General features: G+C 37.7%; 2 long non-coding RNA genes across 2 annotated transcripts; both read right to left on the reverse strand.

Moving 5' to 3' along the window:
- Positions 1-371: 371 nt before the first annotated feature.
- Positions 372-7,981, reverse strand: LOC309506465. Its single transcript, XR_014208769.1, has 3 exons — positions 7,381-7,981; positions 762-980; positions 372-477 (listed from the first exon to the last, which is right to left on the reverse strand). It is a non-coding gene; the product is annotated as an uncharacterized lncRNA (long non-coding RNA).
- On the reverse strand, positions 5,475-5,740 carry LOC309506508. The gene is made up of 2 exons (XR_014208817.1): positions 5,667-5,740; positions 5,475-5,523 (listed from the first exon to the last, which is right to left on the reverse strand). It is a non-coding gene; the product is annotated as an uncharacterized lncRNA (long non-coding RNA).
- Positions 7,982-11,454: the final 3,473 nt, after the last annotated feature.

Genomic DNA, 11,454 nt, shown 5'->3' on the forward strand with positions numbered 1-11,454 from the left:
ATCAGCGTTCTCCTCGGCCTCCAACCTGACACACACAGAGACACAAACACATGGTCATCACCAAAGAAACTGAGAACACAATAATGGTGTCCTGTTTAAACGGGCCTTAAACTAGACGGTGAGATGACACACACCTCTTTTCATGAGTTTTCCAGCCGCTCTGACGTTCTCGTGCACCACAGCAGCTCCTGACACGGGATCAATCCCTCCGAAAACCCAAGCGTCACGATGGCCGCCCAGAATCACGTACCGGTCTGAACACACACAACCAAACTCAACTAGATAGTATAAAATAAAGCTACGCAAACTTTCAAACAGAGTAGACCCCCAAAATAAACCAGATAATGTAATGTCACCTGGCTCCTCGGATCCAGCCAATCACGTTGTAGATACGGGTCCATCCACTCGGCTCCAATCTGCTCCGCCAGATCCAGATTCTGCTGCGTTCCTGCCAGGTGTGGAAGCCTGGTGAACTTCCTATATATGACAAACATGAGACAAACATAATCTAGACTGGCTCCTCTCCAAATGAGAAGGACAACTAGGCTAACAGGCTGTGTGTCAAAGTACTTATAATGTCTCCCGCAGGAGAACTTTGTCTTGGATGAGAAAACTGCTGCAACATCAACCCACCAAAAATATCATTCACATTACAACATTAATATTCATTCCACATTAAAACATTCTTCCCTTAACTAAATAAAAACACTATTATTAAATAAACAAAATAAAAAGATAAACACTTTTAGTTCATAAATTACCTAAAAAGGATGCAACTCCTATATTTATATGACCTTTAATCCGCCAACAATACATGCAGTTGTATCACCAGCTTATGTTTTAGATGCACTTAATATCATTCAATAATATCAGGACTAGATGGTGTTTAATATTCTCTGCTTGCATCTCATCCAGAAAGTCTTGCAGGAAGCTTTTCGACGCGTGTCCATGATTGACAGTAGTAGGTCGAGCAAACCAGCCTAAGATGATGAGAAACACACACGTTACACCAAACCAGGTCTGAGAAATATTAGCAATTCCTCTGTTTAATGTGCATAAGAGGAATTTTTGATGAAGGTCTGTTCAAAATTAAACATCATGAATGCACTCACTCTTAAAAATAAAGGTTCCTAAAGGGGTTTTTCACAGAAAAACTATAGAAGAACCAGTTTGAGTTCCCCAGAGAACCTTTCAGTGAACGGTTCTTCAAAGAAACGAGTGTAAGGAACATTTTAAGAATCTAAAGAATGTTTTATACAATGGAAAGGTTCCATTAATGTTAAAGATTCTTCATGGAACCACCAATTCTACAAAAATAACCTTTATTTTGTGTAATGTATCATTGAAAGCAACAATAAACAAAGTGAGCAAAACATCCGGGGTTCACACACCATTTGATGGATTTTCATGACTTTTTTTCCATGTAGATTTGGTTTAGCATGTTTATGAAAGAATCTAACTCACAGAGAGCAATTTATAGCTAATGCAATATTTAGAGCTGAACATAATTACACACACAAAAAAATGCATTCAGAAAATAAATATAGGCTACATCACTGATTTATTTCCATGAGTTTCCCAGATCTTTAAATTCTCTGATATTTCATGGTTGTGGGACCCTTGAACATTTCTTCAAGACTGTGTTTATCTGTAAACATATTTATCCAAATAAAAGGTATTTAAACACCTGCATTTAAATAAAGATCTATGGGGTCTCAGTATAGTCACACCTGTCCTAAATCCAGACATTCAAGACCTGAGGAATGCAGCACAGGAGATCTGGACAGGTGAGACCAACAGGTATCAAACACCTCAATTTGATTTTGACCATAAGCAACGAAAAATTAATAAACATTTGAGTTGCTATTTCTAACGAACCCTATATTTGGCCACTTTGTATCAACATGTTTTTATGGCAAAATGATGCACAAAGGACAGTCTAAAAAACAGTGGCGGCTCCAGAGATTTTCTGTTGCAGGTGCTATGGGGATGCTCAACACTTAAGAGAAGGTGCTTTGAATTGTGGGGCGTTTCATTATGGAGTTAGCATCGGACCACCCTTGGTATAGGCCTACACATGCGTACACGCCCGCATTAACTATACTCGTTCCACGACTATAAGCAGATATATACTGTATATATATGTAAAAGTATTCGACGCAGGGGCTATAGACAGGGACGCAACTACCCAGTGTCAGAGGGGTATGCAGCAACAATTTTGGCAATCATCAATCTGGTGCACTTTGAGAGTTAAAAATTAAAAGCTCCAACCCATATTCAGTGTGCAAATTAAAGAAAGAAAAATGTAAACCTCTTTTAGTTACAGTGTCAGTCTACATTACACTACTACATAATAATAGTTATAATATTAATCCCATGATAGTATAGCCATATATTGCAAAACAAATGCACTGAAAAATAAATGAAACTTTCATAATTAGTTTTGTACTAATTTCTATACTTGAGAGAGTATTTCTACTTCACATTAAAGATGTGATTGGGCCAGCCCAGTGTCAATCAAGAAAAGAACCAATGGGCCGCTGATCTACGTGTTTCATGGGGTGTCAGGAAAAAAAACTAACGCTGACTTTTTTTGACCAATGCATTACACCGGTGTTACAATATATTCGGTTCCTGAAATATTTGGTTCCAATGGGTGGAGCTACCATGAATATTCACGAGACCATAGCGTGCATGGGCGGGGCGTATACAAGCGAGTGGAACAGAAATTATTAGCGTGAGCGCCTCAGATCGCGTTTTGTCTTAAACTACTCATAACTGTTCGTTTCTCACGAATGACTGAGATTAAGCTTTTTAAATGTCTATTATTGCATGTTTAAATAAATATTTACAAATATATTCTTGTGTTTTGATTCTGTCTCCCAAAGTTGTCTGTATAGGCTATTATTGAAATAGCTTTTATAGGATGATATAGCTCAAGACAACATAGGCAACTTGGAGTTGCATGTTGTTGCATGCTTTGAATGTTGCTTTACACTCAACTGAAAATCTTTTTGATACACAACTGTCAAAGGTTATCATAAATGTTAAGCTTCAGTTGCTGTTGTTTTAATGCTTTAGAACATTGGTCAAATTAAGTGATAATTATTTCAATTGTATTGATGTATACATAGCAAGGTCCAACTAAAGTAATTTTATACTCAGTTTGTGCAATTTGTAGTTTTGAATCACTACCATTCCAAAGGTAAGTGCACTTAATTGTAATAAAACAGAGACAAAACTCTAGCAAATTGATTCATTTAATGTAGTTTTTTATTTGGCAATGCCAAATTTCAAATTTTCTTTCACTGATATCATGCATGGGAGTACAACATTAAGGGTGTTTGCATCTAGGGCAAATAAAAACCTCACTGTATACTATAGATTAGAATAAGACTTCATCTAAAAGTAGTATGTTTTGATCATGAAGAGACAGAAATCACTAAGTGTTACTTAACTCACCTCTCATTGTGAAGTTATGTGCCCTTCTAAGAAGGACATATTTAAAAAAAAATTTAGAAACACCATGAGGAACCTTTCCAGATTTTCTTTCAATTCATACAAGGTTTTAAACATTTCCTTATATTGACAGCCCAAGTGACAAATTCAACAAAGATGGGTAGGTTATGTATATGAATTGTGGTTGAGACTCGTTATTATTTTAAAACATCACCATAGCTAACTGGATGTTGAATGCTTCACAAACTATATGTACTGAACCAATTATTTATTGGCCAAAGCTGTGTACAATAGTAAATTGCACAGACATAGAGGTCAGAAATAGAGGTCAGTTTCTCAGGTGTGGTGGGATATGGACATATAATTAAAAAGTATTCTCAGTTAAAGAATATAATACATATAATTTTTATAATATAAAACTATATGCATAAAGTTATCTACCTATCCTAAATATGATCTAGACTGTTTAAAATTGATAAACAAAAACATCTGCCTCAACATATTTCTGTGAAAAAATTATTGAGTTTTTTTTAAAGCATTTATTGAGTTTTTTTTAAAGCATTCATTCATTAACTCGAAATTATTTTTATAGTAAGATACAGTGTCTTAAAATTACATATTTTATTCAAATTCAGCTATAAAAACAAGAATGTTAGACAAGAGAAAATTAATACAGCAGGACTAATAAAATGTTTACTATATTATTCAAATATGTATTTATAAATATACCTTTCCTTAATATTTTGGTATACCCATGCCTTCTACACCAGTGTGTTTTTCTGTTCACTTGTTTACAAAAAGATTACATAAGAATGATAACATTACTAAACTGATAAGATGTAGGCCTAATTTTTATGATTAATGGTTAGTCATTATTATCAATTAATTTGACCACTGTTCTAAAGCATTGCTAGAGAAAACAACTGTTAATGCATCTGAAGCTTAACATTTATGATAACCTTTGATAAAGTAAAGGTTGTGTATCAAAAAGATTTTCAGTTGAGTCAGTATAAAGCAACATCCAAAGCATGCAACTCCAAGTTCTTATGTCGTCTTGAGCTATCAGCCTATAATTTAAAGGCTATTTGAATAATATGCAGACAACTTTGAAAGACAGAATAAAGACACAAGAATATATTTGTAAATATTTATTTAACCAGCAATCACACACCTTTAAAAATCCTAATCTCAGTAATTCAAGAGAAACGAACAGTTCTATAATGTCAGCAACAACTAATCTGGGAAAATTTGGAGAAATATGCCTTTATTGTAGGTCTTGCAACGCTTTCTAGAGGATTAGTTCAGTTCAGGTAAACTCAGAGTACTGAAACACATGCTACAAAACGATGAATTATTTATAAAATATATACGAGTAGTTTAAGATTAACTTCGTTCATCTTTATTACCTGTTTGAAATAAATAATCCATAAAACAAAACGAGCAGGCGCTCACGCTAATAATTTCCGTTCCACTCCAACATTATGAAGCTGCAGACTCGGAGCCTGCATCTACAGTCCCGCACCCAGAGTCCCGCATTCTCAGACCCCTCAGCGCCTCCTGCTGTTTCAAAGATCGTATAACACCCTAATCCAAATGCCATTGAAAACAATAGGATGCAATATTATATTACGGTCTCGTTTTATTTTAAGTTATCCAAATAAATATTTGCGTTCCCTGCTTAATGCATATGCCAAAAAAACTCATTGTGTTCTCTGACTAACAAATTACCCCTTAGTTATTTTTTGAGCGTGGGTGAAATTGAAAGAAAATTACTGATGGAAGTGATACAATTACAGATTGAAGTATCTTCTGAAAAATATTATGTGATATTATATTGCTACAATATTGCTACAATGTTTTTTTTTTTTTATTCAAATTCGAATTTTTCTTTCAGTTCAACCTATAATGGTCTAATTAACATTATACCTTGCTAACATTACAAAACCTAACATTGCTAACATTTTTGATATTTTGAATGCAAAGCAAAACTCAAATAAGAATAGACAAAACACCAATAATAAACAATTCTGTACTTTATTTAACGATCACCTAAACATCATCTTGCTGTAAACAGGACAAAGCAAAGAAAAAAGGAAGAAAGACTTGTGTTAGTGACTTTACTTTTCGTCTTTAATTGCATTAAAAAAAACCTCCTCATTCTGCTAAATGAATAAATGTAAAATGTAATGTAAATACATAATAATTACTTTCTGGTGGGCGAATGCTCCTTTTTTCCTTTTTTTGCAATCACTGTCAAATTCCTCAACTTCACTAAAATAAAAGATGAATGCCATTGTCAAAAATATTGTGTAATAATAAATAATATATTTTTTTGCAAATGCAAATTACAAAGCATTCCTAGAGTGAATAGGGCCACAGAGGAACACCTCCTCAGCCTCCTGCTAGGATAATGCCTGCATCTCATATAGGCCATGAATGATGGCCTGTCCATATAAATAAATTAATTAATATATAAAACATTTCAGTCAATACAAATTAAAAGAAGGAACCCAAACAAAAGGCCAAATGACACATTCTAGCTCATATGTTAATATAGACTGGTTAATACATAGTGAAGGCATAATAAATTTGATTATTAGGCAATTGTATGAGTTGTAAATGGCTGGCAACAACTTCATATCACAGTTAAATTAATATTGATTAATTTTAATACTTACGTTTAATAAAAACTAATTTAAGTAGTCTACATAAATTATATAAAGTAAAATAATTAATATTAACACACTTAAATGTATTTAATTGGTCTACTTTATATCAACTAATTTTAATCAAATTTTTACAATGGCTTGTCTACAAAAAGTCCAAGGTTAAAGGCTAACGTTAGCTATCAAAATATTTTCGGCAAAAAAACATAGCCTACATTAACGGCTCAAATTTTGTTACAAACTAAATATTAAATGGACTATTCATATGTTGGTGTATCGATGAGCTATAAAGTAGTTTGATTAAAAAAGAAATCGAATGAGTATGATTCGCTAAATAAAATTGACGATACTCACGTTTCGGCTTAAGTTCTTCAAATGTTTATCCGATCCAATTTGATAGGAGGCGCTGAGGGGTCTGAGAATGCGGGACTCTGGGTGCGGGACTGTAGATGCAGGCTCCGAGTCTGCAGCTTCATACTACTCTTCCACTCGCTTGTATTTGTCGCCCCGCCCACGCTATGGTCTCGTAAATATTCATGGTAGCTCCACCCATTGGAACCAAATATTTCAGGAACTGAATATATTGTAACACCGGCACTAACCCATGCGCCGCCAATTAAACTAAACAAAACGAATGGGCCGCCGAAGTACGGCGTCGTTTATGGGCCGTTAAGACAAAAAAAAAAAAAAAAAAAAAAAAAAAAAAAAAGAGATGTATCGGCCCAAAAAGAACGTCGGCCCACCGGGAATCTCCCGGTAGTCCCGATGGCCAGTAGCCTACATGCCTGGATGTCACACAAAATCCTACCTGTAGCCTTTTACCATCCACTTAATTAGCTGCTGTCGCATCAATTGACATGCCATCTCCTTTTCCCTCTTTCTTTTTCTATTTTTAGTCCCCGACAGCTTTTTTGCTTTATCCATCTTTTTCGACGACAACTCACTAACGTTACTCGTTCCTGCTTGCTCAGCGCTCACGGCGCCCGCGCCCGCTCGCGATTTTTAAATTATTATTTAATTCCTATTTTTAACAACATGAAAAAGACTATTCAAACATGACATTAAAATATAAATATAAAAAATTACAGACAATTATTGGGGGTGCTGGCCTGGGCATGCAGGTGCTATGGCTATTATAGGGGGAGCTGCAGCACCATAGCTCCTCCCTGGCGCCGCCACTGCTAAAAAAACAACCTGTCTCGCGAGAGAGGCATTGCACATAATCAAAAATACGTATTAAGGTAGAGAAACTCACCAATAATAAATCCAATCAAGAAGAAAGCTGTAATAACCGTTAACCGGCAGATCCAGCTGATTATTTTATCCTCAGATCACATTTGACTAAGCGCCGCACATAACTTGTTGAAAGCTGGAGAACTAGAACTGCGAGCAGGAGAAGAGAGGAGATGAGAGGAGAGAAATGTAGGCGGGTCTTGGTTGGCTTACGTTTAAAAGTTCATTGCAGCGAATCGGTTCCTTTGAGTGAAAATGATTCACCAACTCGCTCGATTCATCCATGAAGTCCTCGCGCGACATTTTACGCATTCCTCTTCGCAGTGACAAATGTTTAAACATCGCCGCTGATAATAAACTACTTCAACTAACCTAATTAGAAGCCTAAAACCTAGCTGGTTTGTTCTCCCAATCCGACTAGCTTTATAAAGGACATGTCAATCGATACAGTTCCTTTAAAGTATAGGCTAACTGTCGAATGTGATAAGGTGGACGATGTATATGAGCCACAGATCTGACCACATGGAGTATTTGTACGCCGATTTTTTGAGGCACGCAAACCCAGAGCAAATGCACGCCCGTAGTAACACCTATAGTTTAAGAAGTGTGTCGGCATCTGAGGCGCATGCGTCTGCTGTAATGAAGTTATGAACATGATTTATGAATCTAAGAGTTGTCGTGTCATATAACTCCCGAGGGTATTGTCCTGTTTGATTGATGCTTTATTTATCTTTAAGCTTATTGATTAAATGTTATCATTAATTACAAATACATGATTAGAATGGTACCTGTTATTGCATCAACCTGCTGTCCCCCCCTGGGTTTTAATACTATGCTTGTTCAAAAATAAAATTGTTATATTTATATCTAAGAACTTGTGTATTTGAGTGTTTTCCTTGGTTATTGAGCCACAGAAAATCATTGGTCCAGTAGAGAACCTGTAGATCACTCTACAAAGTGGGGTGGTTACAACTTGGCGTAGTTTTGTCAGTCTGGACTGTGGGCAATAACCAGGAAAATGTCAACTGCACAACCATCAGTACAGTTGCCTTCTACATCTAGTGAGGGGCAGCAGAGAGTAGATGGTTCACCTGATATGGCTCAGAATCAAGCAACAAATGCAAATATGTTTATGTTTCCAATGATGATGGGGACACCTTGGTGTCAAAAATTTAATGGAGATCAAATGGTACAGGGGAATAATTTTCAGGATTGGTATAATATGCAGACATCAATGTTTAATATATACCCTTTTTCTGAGGTGCAAAAGGTTTCTGCTATAATAGGTAATCTTGATGGGGAAGCAAAGAGGGAAGTGTTAGCCTTGCCAACAGCACAGCGTACGACAGCTGATCAGATATTGTCATTTTTGAAAAGCATTTATGGAGATATTGTCCCCCTTGCAACCCTTCGTGCCCAATTTTTTACTCATAAACAAAGGACAGATGAGAATGTTAGGCAGTTTGCCTTGGCACTTCAAGAATTGAGTAATCGGTTGGAGAATAGGGGTGATGGCACCATTATGGGTAATGTTTTACGTGACCAATTTATTTTGGGACTCTGTGATGTAGGATTGCGTAGGGAACTTCGGGGTATGGTCAGGGCAGCTCCTGATAGTTCTTTTGTAGAAGTCAAACAAGAAGCAATCCACGAGCAGAGGAGTTTGGGGAGGTAAGGCAAGCAGTAGCTGCAACAGTACAGTTAAAACCAGCCCCCGATACAACGAAATTGGTAGAGGAGATTAAACAGGAGGTCTTTTTGCAGTTAAAAGGAGAAATAAAGGAAATGGTTGCTGGAATGATTAAGGAAGTTCGTGAAGGAGTTCAGCACTTATTGCCAAGTAGTGATAATGCAAGATCTAGGTATGAGTTAAGGAGGGGTCGAAGAAGTTCAGATCAATTTGACCATCAGGGAAGACCTATCTGCCGACGTTGCAAACAAGTTGGGCATATTGAAAGACGTTGTGGAGTTGCAGAGGGAGCACAGGGGCCTTTAAACTTCTAGAACCCACTGTACAGGCCCAATCAGTGGGTATATTGGGTAGTGGCCAATCAGAAAAGAAAGATCATTTAATAGGACAATGTCCAGTTGTGGAAGTGGTGATACAGGGGGTTAAAACGCCTTGCTTGATTGATACAGGTTCACAAGTGACTACATTGACCGAAAGCTATTTTTAAAAATATTTTGAGACTAGAGGACCAACAATGTACCCACCAATTCAAAAGTTCAATTTGGTAGCTGCTAATGGGTTAACGATTCCGTATATTGGATATATTGAGGTGGATTTGAATATATGTGGGAAAGTTATACCAAAAAGGGGAGTGTTGATTGTTAAAGACTCAAATGGATCATTGTACCCAGGACTAATTGGCATGAATGTGATTAAGGAGTGTAGAGATTTTCTGATGACACAGACTGGGGATGGTTGTGTAGGGGCAGAAGGTGAAGTGCAGGTTAAGGTGTGGCATCAGATGTTTTCGGTGTGTGAAGATCTTTTAAAGTTTGCTGATGAGTCAGGACAGATAAGTTCAATTTACTGGTCGCAGGGAAAACGAAAGATAATACCAGCACAGTCAGAGGTAGTGATAGAGGCATGTGCACGTTTACGACCTGACAGGAAGGATTATGTGGGTTTAGTAGAACCTTGTCAAGATGTATTGCCGGGTCGGTTATTGGTAGCTAGATCATTGAGCACAGTTTCAAAGGGTAGAGTTATGGTCCGAATTCTAAATCTTTCTACAGCCCCAGTGACTCTTTTTCAGCGCTGTCGAATAGGGCAGATTTTTGAGGTTGAGTTGTGTCCAAGTCGGCAAGGAGATGTAGAGTTAAGATCGTTGGATGATGAGACCGTGGAGGTGGGGGTGAGGCAGAATAGAGTGCAGGATGTAGAACAAGAACAGGTGTTTCGGTCTGTGACTGTCCCATTAGACCCACTACAATTTAGTACTGAACAACAAGAGATGATTGCTAAATTGTTATCCAAGCATCAGAAGGTCTTCTCAGAACATGAGGAGGATTATGGGTACACTGATAGGGTGTTGCATGTGATACCAACAGGCGATGTAGCTCCAATTAGAGAACGGTATAATAGGATTCCACCAAAATTGTATCAAGAAGTGAGGGGACTTTTGAGTAACATGTTTGAAAATGGTATTATTAGGGAGAGCTATAGCCCCTGGGCAGCGCCTGTAGTGCTCGTCAGAAAGAAGGACGGCACCCTTCGTTTCTGTGTAGACTACAGGAGGTTGAATGGTGTTACACATAAGGAGAAGACGGCCTTTGTGACACCTATGGGGTTATATGAATTTAATCGGATGCCGATGGGGCTATGCAATGCTCCAGGAACATTTCAGAGACTGGTTGAAAGTTGCCTGGGTGACCAAAATTTCGAAACATTGTTGCTCTATTTGGATGATATAATTGTCTTCTCCCCTTCTTTTGAGGCCCACATTGCTCATCTGGATTTGGTTTTCAGCCGCCTGGAGAACTTTGGCCTGAAAGTTAAACCTACTAAGTGCTTTCTCTTCCAGCATGAAGTGCATTACTTAGGCCATGTGATTGCAGAAGGAGGGGTGTCACCAGACCCTGAGAAGTTGCGAGCAGTGGAGGCCTGGGCAACTCCTCAGAATATCACCCAGCTGCGCGCTTTCCTGGGCTTAGCAGGGTACTATAGACGCTTTATAAAAAACTTTGCCCATATCGCAGCACCCCTGAACTCTATGATGTGGGGGACATCAAAACGACGCATCCGACCGGCCATAGGTAAACAAAACTGCTGGGCATGGGGTGAGGAACAGGACCTGGCATTTAAGAAATTAAAGGACTCTCTCCTACAAGCACCCATACTGGCTTATGTGGACTTTCAGTTGCCATTTTTGTTGTATACTGATGCCAGTCAGACAGGTTTGGGGGCAGTACTGGCACAGATACAAGACGGAAGGGAGAGAGTGATCTCCTATGGAAGTAGAAGCCTCCGTCCAACCGAAAGAAACGATAAAAACTACAGCTCATTTAAATTAGAACTGTTGGCGTTGAAATGGGCCATAGTAGAAAAGTTTCGGGAATATCTTGCTGTGTCTCCCTTTACTGTGTTTAC

This window comes from Leuciscus leuciscus (genome assembly GCF_965113295.1).
Source record: "Leuciscus leuciscus genome assembly, chromosome: 9".
NCBI classification, from domain to species: Eukaryota; Metazoa; Chordata; class Actinopteri; order Cypriniformes; family Leuciscidae; genus Leuciscus; species Leuciscus leuciscus.